This window comes from Emys orbicularis, chromosome 7 (genome assembly GCF_028017835.1).
Source record: "Emys orbicularis isolate rEmyOrb1 chromosome 7, rEmyOrb1.hap1, whole genome shotgun sequence".
NCBI classification, from domain to species: Eukaryota; Metazoa; Chordata; order Testudines; family Emydidae; genus Emys; species Emys orbicularis.
In genome coordinates, this window is record NC_088689.1 from 52,341,195 (window position 1) to 52,359,283 (window position 18,089).

An 18,089-nucleotide genomic window follows, 5' to 3' on the forward strand; every position below is an offset into this window, starting at 1 on the left:
GGCGGGCAGGCTAATCAGCATGACAGGAGGCCAGGGTGGGTCCCGTCCTCCGTGTGAGTTGGAATTGCCTGGGTCAGACTGAGTGGGGCTGGGCTAAGGAGAAAGCAAGCCCAAGCTGAGCTGGAGAGCAGAACCGAGCCAGAGACGCAGCCCAGGGAGAGCAGAGCCTGTGCTGGGAGCAGAGCTGCAGCCACAGAGCCAGAGACACGGCCCAGGGAAAGCAGAGCCTGTGCTGGGAGCAGAGCTGCAGCCACAGAGCCAGGTGTGGTGAGCAAGTGGGGCCAGCCAAGGGGGGACCTTGGGCAAAGGGCCCAGCACAGAAAGACACCCCTAGCCAAGGGCCCTTGCAGGCCAGACCGGGAGGGGGACCTTAACCTGACGGGGGGCTGACGCTGGGAAGAAGGGTCCCACCACTCAAAGCCCGGAGGTGTGTGGCCACCACCATTGCAAGTGTCCAACCCGCAGCATCCCTGCAGCACAGCCAGGGCCTGAGAAGGAAATCTGGGACCTACAAGGAACAGACTGTGAAGTGCCCTGATGTCCAGAGACACTGTTTGTGATGTTCCCTGCCACAGAGCGGGGTGATGTGTTTTCCTTTAACCTTTCCCATTTTTCCTTGTTCTTTTCTTTAGATTAATTGTTAGTTAAACAACTTGTATTTGCTTTAAATTGTATGGAATAATCAGTGGGTCAGGGAGGTGCCCAGTGCAGAGAGGGTACCCCAGAGTGGGGACACCCTAGCCCCTGTCCTAGGTGACCACAGCAGGGTTGGGGGTCGAGACCCCCAGGAATCCTGGGCCCAGCCTTGTTGGGGTTATGAGGACTCTGCCAGACAGGAGAGTGGAAGGGGAGCCCTCAAGGGCAGGGAGGCCTCTGGGTAAAGGGAGTGGGAGCGAGGACTCGGATCCTTTCGCTTGCCCACTTCACCGGGATAGTGCAGAAGCCAGGAAAGTTCCCCACAATAGCGGGACCATTCCCCCGCTTACACTAGGGCTGTTGAGGAGCCTGCCTAGCTTCTGGTGTAAGTTAGAGCAGTTTAACTTCTGCTCAGCTTCTCATGGTCTCCTGTAATCATATCCTTTCCCTTGGCCTCCTCTTACAAGCCTCTGAATCCTCAGTAGAGGAGCATGTCGAGGGCCACTCCAACACCATTATGTGAAGGGAGCTCTGTTATATCCTTTATTTCACCAGAATAGTAAAAAAAGTGGCCCCTGTGCTACTGAGAATTGACTGAGTTGTGTTATACAAGGCCCTCTTAAGGCTTGTGTTGGCTGAAATAAAATACGATGCGTTAATATAACTTAAAATGGTTCCTTGCCCTCCATCAATGAAGAACCAAAATTCTTTCAGAGATCATCATGGCATCCCTTGCATTGAATTAGCACAGGGCATTTACACTGCTACACTTTAGCTCTGTTTTCAGGAAGAATGCATGTAGCTGGACTGACACAGAAAATACAATTATAGATTAGTTAATGGGGGGGATATCTAGTTTAATGTTTTATTTCACAATAGCCATTGTGGGAGTACATAATCAATCATCCATGTAAAAAGCAAATGATTTGTTTCCCTATAGTGCCCTTTCTTCCTAACATTTGCTCTTTGGTCATGCACTCTATCCTATGGATGGATTTGAACATATTGGGAATGGCATGTTTTGCCATTAACCTTGTGTGTTCATGCTGTGTGCCAATTTTCTACATCCTGACTACACTGAAATTGGAAGTGGGAGGCGGGGTGATGGAAAGTTTCTGTTGTTTTATAAATCAGAAGGGGCTACTGAATAGCTTGCCGGCTGAGTGAAACAGCAAGGAAGACTTTAGTCTGTGAAGGCTTCTGATCTGGCTAAAGGATTTTTTTAGCTGCAGGGAACTTCACAAACAGAGTCAGACACCAGGAACCCTTGCCTGGAGGAGGTCTTTGCATTGAAGGTACAGGCATTTGACTATACACTGAATTGAAACAAGTTACTTAATTAGGTCCTCAACAGCAGGTGTTACTGGAATGTATAGATGTAAGAGGGAGGATTTTTTTGGATTATTCAACCCTCTCATCTGGCTTGGTGTTACTTTAACCTTCATTACATGTGTTTTATGCATAATACATTTTTTCATATCATGCCTGGAGGCCTCATCTCTAAAACACTATTATTGTTGTTAGAATGCAGCACCAATTCAGTTGCAAGGGGAAAATACCACACCTACATGTAGGCCATGAAACAACAGAGGGAAGCGGGAGGAGAGCACAAGAAAGTTCTGCTTAGTGTTCTACTGATAGCTAAAATGTTAATCAAGAGCCAAATGTGGAATGTGTCATGAGATTACAACAGCAACTTTAGTAGTTTACACTTCTGGGGTGAAACCCTAGCCCTGTTGAAATCCATAGTAACCTCCTCCTGCAATTAACATTATTATTTACTTGTATTACCATAGCATTTAGGAGCCATACTCATGGGCCAGGACCTAGTATTGTGCTAAGTGCCATACAAACCCAGAAATAAAGACTGTTCCTGCCCCAAGGAGCCTGCTTAGATTGTAAACTTCTTGGGGCAGGGGCCATCAGTGGGGCTGATTTCATGCTAGGAGCCCAACCCAAGGTGATTAGGTAGGTTGGCTGTACAATAGAATGATTGCTGTTCTTCTCCATGAACTGCCAGAACCTACCTGAAATGGAAACATTGGGTGTTGCAATTGTTGTTGCAATTGTTGTTGCATGCCTACTATGTACTATGCATCACACAAGTATTACTGCAGTATTGCCAATCCCAAGCATTCAAATGTCACAAGTCAAGCCCCCAAAATGATGGGACTGGTTTAAAGATCCTGATATATAAAGAATATATTTTGGATTTGTTTTATTTGCCTCCTGTGTTCTGCGGCTTATGGGTGCACTCAGATCACATTTTCAAGCTTTTCTACAAAAGCATGAGTTCTAGAAACTTCTTATATTAAATGGAAGCTGGGATTCTCACATGAATCCAGGAGCTTGGGCTTTAAGAAAACACAGCAAATATCTTGAGATTCACAATTAAAATCACTTATTAGTTACTTCAGCCATATAAAACAAAAGCAACAATCAAAAATCAATGACACCATAATTCAAACCATAGAAGTTACTGAATAGAGTAAATTCTCTCCTACGTGATGGTGTTCACCGTAATGAACCCAAAGTCAATCCAGCACTGGCTTGGGGCTGATTCTACCCCTTGACATGAGGAAATATAATGGTATATATAGGTCCTTCCCCTTATGCAGGACAGAACCATTTGAAAACATCCTTTGGAAAAAACAAGATAGTTGGTTCATATTTGTGTTATAAACCATACAGATCATGCATCTGATCAAAGGAAGCTGTGTGAGGCATTGTGGGATAGATGCAACAATTCACAGGCCCTGTAACACCTGAAACTAATGATAGATGTCAACATGGAGCACTCTGTGCATCAGAAGTCAGACAGCTAGTAGTGATACCCAGTTGTGGTGTAGGTCACAATAGCACATTTCTATAGTGTAGCTACAACCCTAAAATACATGACTTTTCTCTGCTAGCTGCTTCCCAACTCTGCTGGTTTCTCTTGCTTCATGCTCTCTGGTGATAGGCTCCTTGACTGGCTTCACAATATGACGACTTTGCCAGGCTAATATCATCCTGTGGAGATGTCAGCTCTGCCAAACCCCAAAGTACAGAAGTTCAGGTTCATCCACCAGATCAACCCCATGTCTGTAATATACCAGATTTTCCTTAACTGACTTACTCCACCTGTATGGATAATTCAGCCAATTGTAGTCCATCAAAACACCAGCACTTTTTTGCAGAAATAAAACAGTTCTTTAAGGCTGGCTCAGCTGCTTAGCACCTAGAGCTCTTTAGTACAACTGTGCTCAATTTCTAATCCACTGGACAGTGAGAGTACATTTAATTGATTAAATAACAGTATTGATGAGCTCCAAAAGGAGCCCACCCCAGTCTTCTTTGGCTAGAAGAATGGTGGCCATGACACAGGACTTCTGTCAAGATGAATTTAAACTGGAACAGGTGAAGAGAAGAGCTTCTGGGATGATCAGGAGACTGAAGGGCCTATCTTAGGAGAGGAGACGGGCAGAGTTTGTTTAGTCTAGCAAAAATAAGGCTGAGAGAGGATATGATTGCTTTCTATAAATATGTCTGGGGTGTCTTGGGGGACACCACTCACCCCTGATCAGGTGCCTCCTCCCAGTCATTCTAGGACTTAGCTCTTGAGGTGAATACCCCTGTACACTGTTTGGACATGATCACTCTGTCTCTCTGGTCTGCAGTGCCTCTCTCAGCCCAAGGAACTGCAGTGTCCTCTTTATGACTCAGCCCTCTGGCTAAGTCACTCAATGTTCCCCCCCTTCTGGGGATAGCAAAGTCTTTTCTCCCTAACAGTTCTAGACAGTCTTCCCTTCCACTCCCTTGGTGTCACTACATCAGTAGCTGATAGGGGAACCTGGGCCTTCCCTCTACTTCAGGTTCTAGTCCAGGAACCCTCAGCTCAGCAGTTCTGGGCTTTCCTCACTCAGCTCTCACTAATTCTTCCCTGTACTGCTTCCTGCTATGCCTAATTATTACCCTTTTCTCTCTAGGTGTACTAGCTCAAAAACCCTCCTTCTCAGGGAGTGATTATAGCTTGTTTTGCTGCAACTTTCAACAACAACCCCTGTCTATTACTTACTAGCTGGCTTTATACCTATAGGTATAAAACCACTCCTATTCTTGCACAGCTGAGCCTGTTTTCAATTAGTTCCCTGTTCCCTGGCTCCTCAGCCAGGCAGGCCAATTAACTCCACAGGGTGCCTCTGGAGATCTTAACTCCTTCCAATCCTGTGTGGGGTGACCATCCCATTACCAGGTGGGAAATATCAGGAAGATTGAAGAGCTATTTAAGCTGAAGGACAATGCTAGCACAAGAACACCTGGATATAAACTGGCCATGAATAAATTCAGGCTGGAAATGAGTTTGTTTTAAGAGAACTGGACAAATTTATAAGTGCAATTGTATGATACGGTTGCTTGTGATGGGAGGAGGCAGGACTCAACAGCCCTCTGGTTCACTTCTGGTTTTTGTCTTATCTTCCTAAAGGTCATGCAAGGGTCAGGAAGGAATTCACTCCCCCACCCCCAATGTGTTCCAGGAGTGCTTTTTTTTTTTTTTTAAATCACCTTCTTCTGAAGCATCAAGGATGGCCATGGCTAGAGATGGGATATCAGATGGGGAGGCAAGGTCTCTGAAGTGGTACCGAAAATTCTCTTTCTCAGGTGCTTGGCTAGCTGGTTCTTGCTTGTATGCTCAGGGTTGACCTGATTGCCCTATTTGGGGTCAAGAAGGAATTTCCCCCCCCAGGACAGAGACCTTGGGTTTGTTTGCCTTCCTGCGCAGGATACGTGTGCAAGTCACTAGCCAGGATTATCAGGATATATTTCACTGTGACGTTATCCAGGGTATAATCGGGACTACTGAACAGTTGTGTCCCTTTAATTCTCCAACCTGGGATGCCTTTTAAACTGCTTTTACACTCCTGGCCTGCTCACACACAGTCTTTAGCATGTAAATTACTCCCAACTATACTGCATGAGTGCTTAGCTAGCCATCCATGAATTACATTGTAGAGTGATACCAGAAAATTCCCAATCGCAGACTTATCCCCAGAAATGTGCATCTTGTACTGCCCAACTCTTTCCTTCTGGCCAATACAAGCTCATAGAAAGGCTACCATTTCATTAATAGAAAATGAGATACACAAACCCTGTTATCTCAAATGAAGTCCCCAGACACACAGGTTTAGATAAAAGAAGTTTATTAACTACAGAAAGATTTTAAGTGATTACAAGCAATGAGGCATAAAAATCAAAATTGGTTACAAAGAAATAAAAGGTAAAATGCAGACTAATACCTAATTTATCAAGCTAAGTGAATTCAAAGCAAAGCTTTAGCAGTCTTACTGGCTGAACTCCTTTCAGACAGGATCACCCCTCAGTTCAAAATTGTTTCTTTGTTCCTCAGGCATCATGGTTGCTGTGGATAGAGAGAAAGGAGGAATATTTTGAGGCCTCTGTCCTCCTTTCTTATAGCTCGCTTTTTCTTTGAAAATCACCTCCAGCTGAGGTTCAGGTGACAGCCAGTCTGTTTACATGGGAATCCACAGCTGTTCTATTCCCCAGATGTAAATATCTCATTCACGTCCTTCTTCCTGCCAAAGAATGGCTGCTTAATCAGGTGATAGTCCATTTGATTATGTTGACACCTGGTTGAGGTGCTGGCTAGCCTTTTGTCTTTGGGGAACTCGTCTGAAACTGTTTCTCCAGACTGGGAACATTTCTTATATAATAGAATTTTATAACTTTACATACAATGTTGCCATACATGTTTTTCCAGGATAATAATATTCAGCAGATTATGAGTTTTTAAATGATACTTCACAAGGCATACTTTGTACAAAATGAACAGGAGTACTTGTGGCACCTTAGAGACTAACAAATGTATTAGAGCATAAGCTTTCGTGGGCTACAGCCCACTTCTTCGGATGCATATAGAGTGAAACATGTATTGAGGAGATATATATACACACATACAGAGAGCATGAACAGGTGGGAGTTGTCTTACCAACTCTGAGAGGCCAATTAAGTAAGAGAAAAAAACTTTTGAAGTGATAATCAAGATAGCTCAGTACAGACAGTTTGATAAGAAGTGTGAGAATACTTACAAGGGGAGATAGATTCAATGTTTGTAATGGCTCAGCCATTCCCAGTCCTTATTCAATCCTGAGTTGATTGTGTCTAGTTTGCATATCAATTCCAGCTCAGCAGTCTCTCGTTGGAGTCTGTTTTTGAAGTTTTTCTGTTGTAAGATAGCCACCCGCAAGTCTGTCATTGAATGGCCAGACAGGTTAAAGTGTTCTCCCACTGGTTTTTGAGTATTATGATTCCTGATGTCAGATTTGTGTCCATTAATTCTTTTGCGTAGAGACTGTCCGGTTTGGTCAATGTACATGGCATAGGGGCATTGCTGGCACATGATGGCATATATCACATTGGTAGATGTGCAGGTGAACGAGCCCCTGATGGTATGGCTGATGTGATTAGGCCCTATGATGATGTCACTTGAATAGATATGTGGACAGAATTGGCATCGGGCTTTGTTACAAGGATAGGTTCCTGGGTCAGTGTTTTTGTTCAGTGATGTGTGGTTGCTGGTGAGTATTTGCTTTAGGTTGGGGGGGTTGTCTGTAAGCGAGGACAGGTCTGTCTCCCAAGATCTGTGAGAGTAAAGGATCATCTTTCAGGATAGGTTGTAGATCTCTGATGATGCGCTGGAGAGGTTTTAGTTGGCGGCTGAAGGTGACAGCTAGTGTCACAAAATGTACAAAATGTATCATAGTCTTGTAAAAAGAATGATACATAAGGGTACCAACTCTCACACTCACGTAATCGTTTCCCTGCCACTTCAGGATCCTCAGGCACTGGTGCACCTTGGTCCCTTGTATTCTCTGCCTGTGGGCTGTAGTACTTTGATCTCATATACAGGATGTCGATGTCAGACTGGATGATATAGTGGTCCTTCTGGCCTTAAACTCTATGACTAGGATTGTGATTCAAAGAGGTGTGGATGCAAAGTGTGGAAAACTGAAGGTTCCTCAGGGCTTTGTCAGGCACATGCAGGAGCAACAGTAATTTTGAGCACATCAGCTTTTAAGCATGATAGTACAACATGAATGTCTGGATAGATGGATGACATTAAAACCATTTCTTTGCTTTTAATATAAAGAGACACTGGTAGATTAATCTTCTATTTTTTTTAACTCTTTCATTACTAATAATACCATAGATTTTTACTGAATGATTTTTTAATAATGTAACTATTTTCCAACTTTTTATGCTGCTTGCTTTTTTGCATTGCACTCTTCTTGGACAATGAAAATAGACAAATAAGTATCATATCTGTCCCTAGTCAGTTTCACTTTCAGTTTCTTGTGTACTAGCACAATGTTGGGAAGTCTTAGGCCTGGTCTACACTAGGAGGTTATGTCGAATTTAGCAGCGTTAACTCGAACTAACCCTGCACCCGTCCACACAACGAAGCTATTTATTTCGACATAGAGGTCTCTTTAAATCGATTTCTGTACTCCTCCCCGACGAGGGGAGTAGCGCTAAATTCGACATGGCCATGTCGAATTAGGGTAGGTGTGGATGGAATTCAATGCTAATAGCTCCGGGAGCTATCCCACAGTGCACCACTCTGTTGACGCTCTAGACAGCAGTCCGAGCTCGGATGCTCTGACCAGACACCAGCCACACAGGAAAAGCCCCGGGAAAATTTGAATTCCTTTTTCTGTCTGGCCAGTTTGAATCTCATTTCCTGTTTGGACATCGTGGCGAGCTCAGCAGCACTGGCAACGATGCAGAGCTCTCCAGCAGAGGTGACCATGCAATCTCAGAATAGAAAGAGGGCCCCAGCATGGACTGATCGGGAAGTCTTGGATCTGATCGCTGTGTGGGGCGATGAGTCCATGCTTTCGGAGCTGCGATCGAAAAAACGGAATGCGAAGATCTACGATAAGATCTCAAAAGCCATGACGGAGAGAAGATACAGCCGGGATGCAACGCAGTGCCGCGTGAAAATCAAGGAGCTGAGACAAGGGTACCAGAAGACCAAAGCGTCAAACGGACGCTCCGGATCCCAGCCCCAGACATGCCGTTTCTACGAGGCACTGCATTCCATTCTAGGTGCGGCCGCCACCACTACCCCACCACTGTCCGTGGACTCTGACAATGGGGTATTGTCGACGGCCGCTTCCTCGGAGATGTTCGCGGACGGGAAAGATGAGGAAGGAGATGAGGAGGACGAGGCAGTCGACAGCGCTTTCAACGCTGATTTCCCCGACAGCCAGGATCTCTTCATCACCCTCACGGAGATCACCACCAACCCTCCCAAGGCGGTAACCCGGACCGTGAATCAGGGGAAGGATCAGTAGGTAAGTGTTTTAAACATTTAATTTGAACAGAATAGGAATGGTATCTTAACAATGGGTTTTTCATGATTAGTTTGCCCTAGGTGCTTTAGTGTTTAGTACTTGCCAGTGCAGCTACTGGAAAAGTTTGTCAACATGTCCGGTTTTTCATGATTAGTTTGCCCTAGGCGCTTTAGTTTTTAGTCCTTGCCAGTGCAGCTACTGGAAAATTCTGTCAATATGTACGGGGATAGAGCAGAAATCCTCCTGGGACATCTCCACGAAGCTCTCCTGGAGGTATCGTGAAAGCCTTTGCATCAGGTTCCTGGGGAGAGCGGCCTTATTGCGTCCTCCATGGTAGGAAACTTTTCCGCACCAGGCTAGCAGCAAGTACTCCGGGATCATTGCCTCGCAAAGCATGGCGGCATACGGCCCTGGTGTTTGCTGGCATTCACGCAGCATGCGGTCTTTCTCTGTCTCCGAAATCCTCATCAGAGTGATATCACTCATGGTAACCTGCTTTGAATTAGGGGAATGTTAGTATTGGGACTGATTGCCTGTTCCTTTACATAACTGTAACCAGCGGTTTACAGCCACGCGGTGGAGGCGGGACAGGGGCAGCATGCAGGGATCTTTCCCAGGGACAGCCGCGAGGGGGGTGGGACAGGGGCAGAGTTCATGCTGGCTGGATTGTTTATGGGCTGCTCCCGAGCTGAGGCGGCACAGCAGACCCAGTGGAGGGAGAACATGTCGCAATACCAGCGATCACACAGCGAACGGGAGGACAGGTGGCAGCAGGAAGACCAGCAGGCGACTCAAACGCTGCTTGGACTAATGAGGGAGCAAACGGACACGCTCCGGCGCCTTGTAGATGTTCTGCAGGACCGGAGGCAGGAGGACAGAGCCCCGCTGCATTCTATCTCTAACCGCCCTCCCCCGCCACAAAGTCCCATACCCCCCTCACCCAAAGTCCCAGGAAGGAGGGGCGGCAGGGGCCGTGAAAAGAGTCACTCCACCCCTGCAGACTGCTCAAGTAGCAGAAGACTCTCATTCCCAAAGATTTGATAAGTCCTTTCCTTCACTCCAAAAGCACCTCACCCAAGCCCCCGTCCCAGTTCCATCCCGTAACTGTGTAGTTGTTAATAAAAAGTACGTTTCTGTTAATTACTGTTTCCGTCATGTTCTTTTAGAGGAGAGTGTGTTTGAAGGGGGGGAAGGGGGTTGGTAATTGGAGAGGACAGTCACCTTTACCAGGGTACAGACACGGGGGCAGGTTCAGCAGAAGGTCACACACACATTGCAGTCACTAGGCACCCTGGTCAGTCTGGGAGGTGGTTTTCATGTTCTGTGGGGGGGGCTATGTGAGTTTGTGGCGGGGGAGGGCGAAAAACAGATCTTAGGCAACGGTCCTTAGCCTGGATGACAGAGCCATGCAGCAGGGGATCTGTAACTGCCCTCCCCCGCCACAAAGTCACATAGCCCCCACACACAGAGTCCCGAAAAGGAGGGGTGGCAGGCTCCGTTGAAACAACCAGTCCACCACTGCGGACCGCTCTAGGAGCAGGAGCCTGTCATTCCTCGAGTTTAGAAGCGTCCTTTCCATCACTACACTACACCCGCTCCCCACCACAGTCTGCGTCCCAGTTTCAACACTTTACCACGAAATCCTTAATAAAGAAAACGGTGTTAATGAACAAAGTTTCATTTATTTTATTTTTAAAGGTGTGTTGGAAGGGGGGGAAGGGGGTTGGTAACTGGAGAGGATAGTCAACATTAACTGGGTAAAGAAACGGGGGCAGGTTCAGCTTCTGTTTAAAAAACTTAATAGTCACTGGTTACCCTGGTCACTCTGGAACCTAGCTTTCAAAGCCTCCCAGATGCACAGCGCGACCCGCTGGGCTCTTCTAATCGCCCGGCTGTCTGGCTGGGCGTAATCAGCAGCCAGGCGATTTGCCTCAACCTCCCACCCCGCCATAAACATCTCCCCCTTGCTCTCACAGAGATTGTGGAGCACACAGCAAGCTGCAATAACAATGGGGATATTGGTTTCGCTGAGATCAGAGCGAGTCAGTAAGCTTCTCCATCTCCCCTTCAGACGTCCAAAAGCACACTCCACCACCATTCTGCACTTGCTCAGACGGTAGTTGAAGAGTTCTTTTTCACTGTCCAGGGCGCCTGTATAGGGCTTCATGAGCCAGGGCATTAGCGGGTAGGCTGGGTCCCCGAGGATCATTATAGGCATCTCCACATCCCCAAGAGTTATTTTGTGGTCCGGGAAGTAAATACCTTCCTGCAGCCGTCTAAACAGACCAGAGTTCCTGAAAACGCGAGCGTCATGAACCTTGCCCGGCCATCCAACGTTGATGTTGGTAAAACGTCCCCTATGGTCCACCAGTGCTTGCAGCACCATTGAAAAGTAGCCCTTTCGGTTAATGTACTGGCTGGCCTGGTGGTCCGGTCCCAGGATAGGGATGTGAGTTCCATCTATAGCCCCACCGCAGTTGGGGAATCCCATCGCAGCGAAGCCATCTATGATCACCTGCATGTTTCCCAGGGTCACTACCTTTGAGAGCAGTAGCTCAACGATTGCGTTGGCTACTTGCATCACAGCAACCCCCACGGTAGATTTGCCCACTCCAAAGTGATTCGCGACTGACCGGTAGCTGTCTGGCGTTGCAAGCTTCCAGAGGGCTATGGCCACTCGCTTCTGGACAGTCAGGGCTGCTCGCATCTGGGTGTCCTTGCGCTTCAGGGCAGGGGACAGCAACTCACAAAGTTCCAGGAAAGTTCCCTTACGCATCCTAAAGTTTCGCAGCCACTGTGATTCATCCCAGACCTGCAGCACTATGCGGTCCCACCAGTCCGTGCTTGTTTACCGGGCCCAGAATCGCCGTTCCACAGCATGAACATGACCCATTGCCACCATGATGTTCACGGCGTGGGGTCCCGTGCTTTGTGAGAGGTCTGTGCCCCTCTCAGACTTAATGTCCTCACCGCGCTGCCGTAGCCTCCTCGCCCAATTTCTCAGCATCTGCCTCTGAAAAAGGTGGATGATAAGGTGCGAGGTGTTGACAACGGCCATAATTGCAGCGATGATCGCAGCGGGCTCCATGCTCGCAGTGCTGTGGCGTCCGTGCTGTCACTCACCAGAAAAGTGCGCAAACTGATTGCCCGCCGGCGCTTTCAGGGATGGAGGGCGGGAGTGAGGGTTGAATGACGACAGTTACCCAAAACCACCCTCGACACATTTTTTGCCCCAGCAGGCATTGGGGGCTCGACCCAGAATTCCAATGGGCAGCGGGGATTGCGGGAACTGTGGGATAGCTGCCCACAGTGCACCGCTTCCAATGTCGACGCTTGCCCCGTTAGTGTGGACTCACAAAGTCGAATTACTGTCCTTAGTGTGGATACACACGTTCGACTTTGTAATATCGGTTCCACAAATTCGCTTTAAGTAAAATCGAACTACTCTCGTAGTGTAGACATACCCTTAGTTGTAAACTGCAGAATACTGGTTACATATCAATCAAACACTATTTTTTTAATGTATGAAAACATTTTTATTAAAATTAGGTTGGGATATTTTTAAAAGAGCCCAACTGACTTAAGCGTTTGTTTCCTTTTCAAAAGTGACATAGGCACTCAGGAACCTAGAACTCATTCAAAGTCAATGGGACTTAGACTCTTGTGTCACCTGGGTGCTTTTGAAAACTTTACCTTTTGTATTTTTCTTATTTACACCTTAATTTTGGATCTATGCCAGTGGTGGGCAACCCGTGGCCCGCGGGCCACATGCGGCCCATCAGAGTAATCCACTGGAGGTCCACCAGACAGTTTGTTTACATTTGCATGGCCGCCTGCAGCTCCCAGTGGCCACGGTTCACTGTTCCTGGCCAATGGGAGCTGTGGGAAGCGGTGCTGGCTGCTGCTTCCCACAGCTCACATTGGCCGGGACCAGCAAACCACAGCCACTGGGACCTGCGGGAGGCTGTGCAAATGCAAACAAACTGTCTGGTGGCCCGCCAGCGGATTACCCTGATGGGCCGCGCAGGTTGCCCACCATTGATCTACACCAAATGACAGTGCCCTTTTAACTAGCACCATGGCAAAAGGGAACACAATAGGAATCATATGATCTAGCGGGGGTGGGGGACGACACTTTGTTAGAACACGTGTCCTGAACAAATTCAGAGAATAAGTAACAAGACAGAAAATGTTTGTTATTAACCATGGGATTTAAGAATTTAATCCAGTTTGTGCTGTTTTAAAAGCCAAATCCGAGTAAGCAACCACAAAAAAGGTCTTCTGAGGTTTGAATTTTTAGAAAAGGCTGGGTCAGAGAGACCTTAGATTGATCAAAGCTTCAAGGTAAGGAATATAATGAACTGCAATGTTGCTCAGACACAGTATGATCAACATATTACAATTGAAATGGCTGAACTTTTCATTCTGATAGCTTGTCATCTTTGTTTCTTGTCCCAGCAGGCTCTCTTTTGGTGGATTTCACCAGAATCTTCCTCAAGCATCTGATCATTCCACTTTGTGGAACAGGGAAACAGTACATATTTCTAGTTATTACCTCAGGACGTAGGGGAGGAGATGGGTAGGATCTGTTAGGAGGCAGTGGCCAGGACCTTGTAACATGGTGCATTTTCTAAGACTCTGCATAAGAATGGACATGTCCTCTGTTGAGGCAGCCTAATCTGGTACTAGAACCCCAAAGAAAGATTCATGAGTTATCAGTAATTACTCTGTTTGTTAATCCCAAACAGCACATTAGAGCAGTGGTTCCCAAACTTGTTCCGCCGCTTGTGCAGGGAAAGCCCCTGGTGGGCCGGGCCGGTTTGTGTACCTGCCGCATCCTCAGGTTCGGCCGGTTGCAGCTCCCAGTGGCCGCGGTTCGCTGCTCCAAGCCAATGGGAGCTGCTGGAAGTGGCGCGAGCCAAGGGACGTACTGGTCCCCGCTTCCAGCAGCTCCCATTGGCCTGGAGCAGTGAACCGTGGCTACTGGGAGCCGTGATCAGGCGAACCGGTGGACGCAGCAGGTACACAAACCGACCCGGCCCGCCAGGGGCTTTCCCTGCACAAACGGCGGAACAAGTTTGGGAACCACTGCATTAGAGGGTTGGAATGTCTCTCTGATGCAGAGGGAATTAGGGGCTGGGACAGAAATTTCCTGAAGGGAAAATTTTATGAATAATGAAGCTTGGGGAGAAAGCTTAGGTTGCATTCTCTAAGCAGAGCACGATGGGAACTTCATCTTCTTCAGCTGTGTCTATGCTAGAATTTTCCCCTAAAATTTTGTACCCTCGCCATCACCAGTTCAGCTATACTGGTGGTAACAACAGCAGGAGGCACTAACATAGACAAGGCTCTGGTTAGCCTCCTGTGTTTTAAACACCATGTCATCTAACCCTAATAGGAACTAAGGAGTAAGAAAACCAACTCCTGTAGCACTTCCAAACTGGTAGTAGCTATGGTGGATGATTTTATATTAAAGCATCCTAGTTTGAAAGGGTATTTTATAGGCTTTGAAATCATAAAGAGCATGAGGATCAGTCTTGCAGATCTGGGGGTATTGATAAGGATTGCCTGCTCCTCTGTGTTGCTGTGTGGGCCTCATCCCTCTGGTAGCATGGCTCATGCAGTAGCTGTATTAGACTCAGGTGTCTGTGGCTGCCAGTCTTGTGTTTAGGCCACTGGATTTTGCTGCTGCCCCTATGGTCTCAGATACACAAGAGGTATTTCCTCCTCCTTAGTGGCTGGGAGAAAGGATGAGCTGCTGAGAGGGGGCTGGGAGAAAGGGTGTTGGTGCGGATCAGAGAGAGGCAGTGTCCAGGATAACGTATTGAAGATTAGACTCCCACGATGTGTTAGAATTATATTAAGCTGCCAGGCTGTCCCACTTCCCAGGTCATTTGAATAATACTGCTTAAAATTGAACTTAATACCTATAATTGTATCAGCCCTGAGCAAGGGGGCCAACACAGAGGAATAATGCACAAGCAACAGATATAAACTGATTTTTACTGTGCCACATTTTAACTTATTCCATTTAATCAGCCTGTTTGTGTGACCCTGTATGAAGATAATGCAAATATGATTCAATTTTCTGGAAAAAAAAACTGACCTAGGCTCTGACTGCTATACACAGTGTGTGTGGATAGTCAGACTCGATTAGCTTCAATATGGATGAAGCCTGAGCAATCTATATGAATGCAGTTGTTCAGTCTTTATAAGACATATATATTTGGTTATGTATTTTAGAGACTCAGGATAACTTATCTTCTGTTTGGGATGCCCTGAACAAGGTTACCAAAATGTGTTTTAAAGAATCCATTTGACACGATTGCTATAGTACACTCATAATCAAACTTGTTCAGAGAAAGCTTAAGCTAGCATTTTTCATGCCAGATCCTCTGCAGACTTCATCAGATGTTCAGTACACAGTCTTTTCTTTTTACTATCTTTGGTGTCAACTAAATAGTTCCGGACTATGAAAATTGCATATACTATTGCCAATTGTTCTCAAACCAGCAGAGCTTCCAACACCCGGAGGGTGATGCAGCTGCATTCTCCAGAAACCACCCCTTAGGAAATTCATACTCCAAACTAATCAAACAAGAGAATGTTAAGGGCTATATTGTAGTATCTAGTCACAATTCTTGTTAGAGACTGGTAAAGAATCTTACCATAAAGAGTCCTAAGGGAAGCCCAAAGGAGCAGTCTCTCCCTCAGCTCATACTGTACCATGTCCTTCCTTCCACAGGTTCAACTACCTCTGAAGGCTAGTGCAGGGAAGGAGAGGAGCTGTGGTCCTGCCTCCACCCTACCGTGCTTCTTTCCAGTGACTTGAATGACATTGGGGTGCAAGAATGCAGCAGGTCCTATGCTACCCAAAGTGCACGCAGGCTGCTGATGTCCCTGGCCCTTGCACAAGAGCTACAGAGGGCAAGTGGAGGCAGGGCTCCTTGCATCATTCCTACCCTTTACTCCTGTTAGTATATTCTATATGATCAGATACTATATCTCAAATAATAGAACACCATGCCATCTTTTCTGCAGCCTTAGATACATACATAGTAATGTCTAGTATTCTGTCTGAGAGAGATAAGGTGAGGTAATATCTTGTACTGGATCAACTTCTGTTAGTGGAAGGGACAAGCTTTCGAGCTTCACATACCTCTTCTTCAAGTCTGGGGAAGGTAAGCAGCATGTCTAAGCTAAATACATGTCGGGACAGATTGCTAAGCATAATGGGTTCATACATGCTGTAGAACAGTGCTTCTCAAAGCCGGTCCGCCACTTGTTCAGGGTAAGCCCCCTGGTGGGCCGGGCCGGTTTGTTTACCTGCCACGTCCGCAGGTTTGGCCGATTGCGACTCCCACTGGCCACGGTTCGCCGTCCCAGGCCAATGGGGGCTGCGGGAAGCGGCGCGGGCCGAGGGATGTGCTGGCCGCACTTCCCGCAGCCCCCATTGGCCTAGAGCGGTGAACTGCGGCCAGTGGGAGCCGCGATCGGCTGAACCTGTGGATGCGGCAGGTAAACAAACTGGCCCGGCCCGCCAGGGGCTTTCCCTGAACAAGCGGTGGCCCGACTTTGAGAAGCACTGCTGTAGGAGACCACTTAAAATGAAGTGGTCAATTAAGAGTTACAGGGCAGTAGAATGAGTTACAAATTGTTGTAATGAGCCATAAAACGAATGTCTTCATTAGGTCCATGGTTTTTGGTGTCTAGCAAAGTTATAAATTTAAGTTTCCATGATCCTCTTTTGAAAGTGTTGTGCAGGTTTCCTTTGAAAATGAGGACTGAGAGGTCAGATATGGAGTGAATGCTTTGTGAAAAGTGTGCACCTATGGGTGATAATTTTTTTTGTCTTTTACCATTTTTCACTCACATAGTTATTGTTGGGGCATTTGATTCAGTGGATAAGGTACACCACATGTTGTGATAGCCATGTGTAGGACCCATGAATCTTGAAAGGTGTGTTGTGAGGGATCTTGATTTGTGGAGGTATGTCTGCAGGTTTTGCATCTGTTGTTCTGGAAGGGTCTGATGCCGCTTTGAGTCCTGGTCTATGGGGAGCTTGCATCTTATGATGACCTTGTTGGCAAGGTGGAGGGGTTGTTTGAAGGCCAGAATAGGGGGGTTGGGAAAGATTTATTTCATGATGTGGTTCCCATCAATTATGGGTTATGGTTGTTTGATGATACCCCATAGGGATTCCAGGGTGGGGTGGCAGGTGACAACTAAGGGTGTGCGGTCAATGTGTATGTTTTTTTTTTTCTATATTGAAGCAGGTTCTCCCAGGATATCTGGACAGCCCATTCCATGATGCAATCTACTTCTCTGGTGGCGTGTCCTTGTTTAGTGAAGGCAGTTTTAAGCAAGTTAAAATGTTAATCCCCGACTTTATCTTCAGAGCAAATTCTGTGGTATCTGAGTACTTGGCTGTAGATAACAGTTTACTTGGTGTGTCTGGAGTGGTTGCTTGATCTGTGGAGGTAAGTGTGGTGAGCCATGGATTTCTTGTATATAGTCATTGTTCCAGGCACCCAGGAAGTTGATGTCGGTGTGGAAGTGTTCTAGAGAAAAGTTGATAGATGAGTGGTGGTTGTTGAAGTTGTGGTGGAAATTTATGAGGGAGTTTAGATCGTCTGTCCAGAGGATAAAAATATCATCAGTATATCTCAGGTATATTGTTGATTTCATGGTGCATTTTTCTAGAAATTCTTCTTTGAGGTGGTCCATGAAGAGGTTGGCATACTGTGGAACCATCCTAATACACATGGTTTGGGCAAAGTGTTTGTTGTTTAATATGAAGTTGTTGTGGGTGAGGATGACACGGATGAGTTTGGCAATGTGCTTAGGTTGGATTTCCAAGCATTTTACATTATCTTGCAGGTATTTGAGGAAGGCAGTGATGCCTTCATAGTGAGGAATATTGGTAGGGAGGTGACATCCATGGTGTTCTGGGGGAGGCTGTTAATGTTGCATAGTTTCTAGAGGAAGTCAGTAATGTCTTGGAGAAAACTGGCTCTTTATGTGGAGAAGGGTTTCGGGATAGTTTCTATGAGTCTTGATATTCCTTCAGAAAGAGAGATGTGGCCAGATATGATGTGT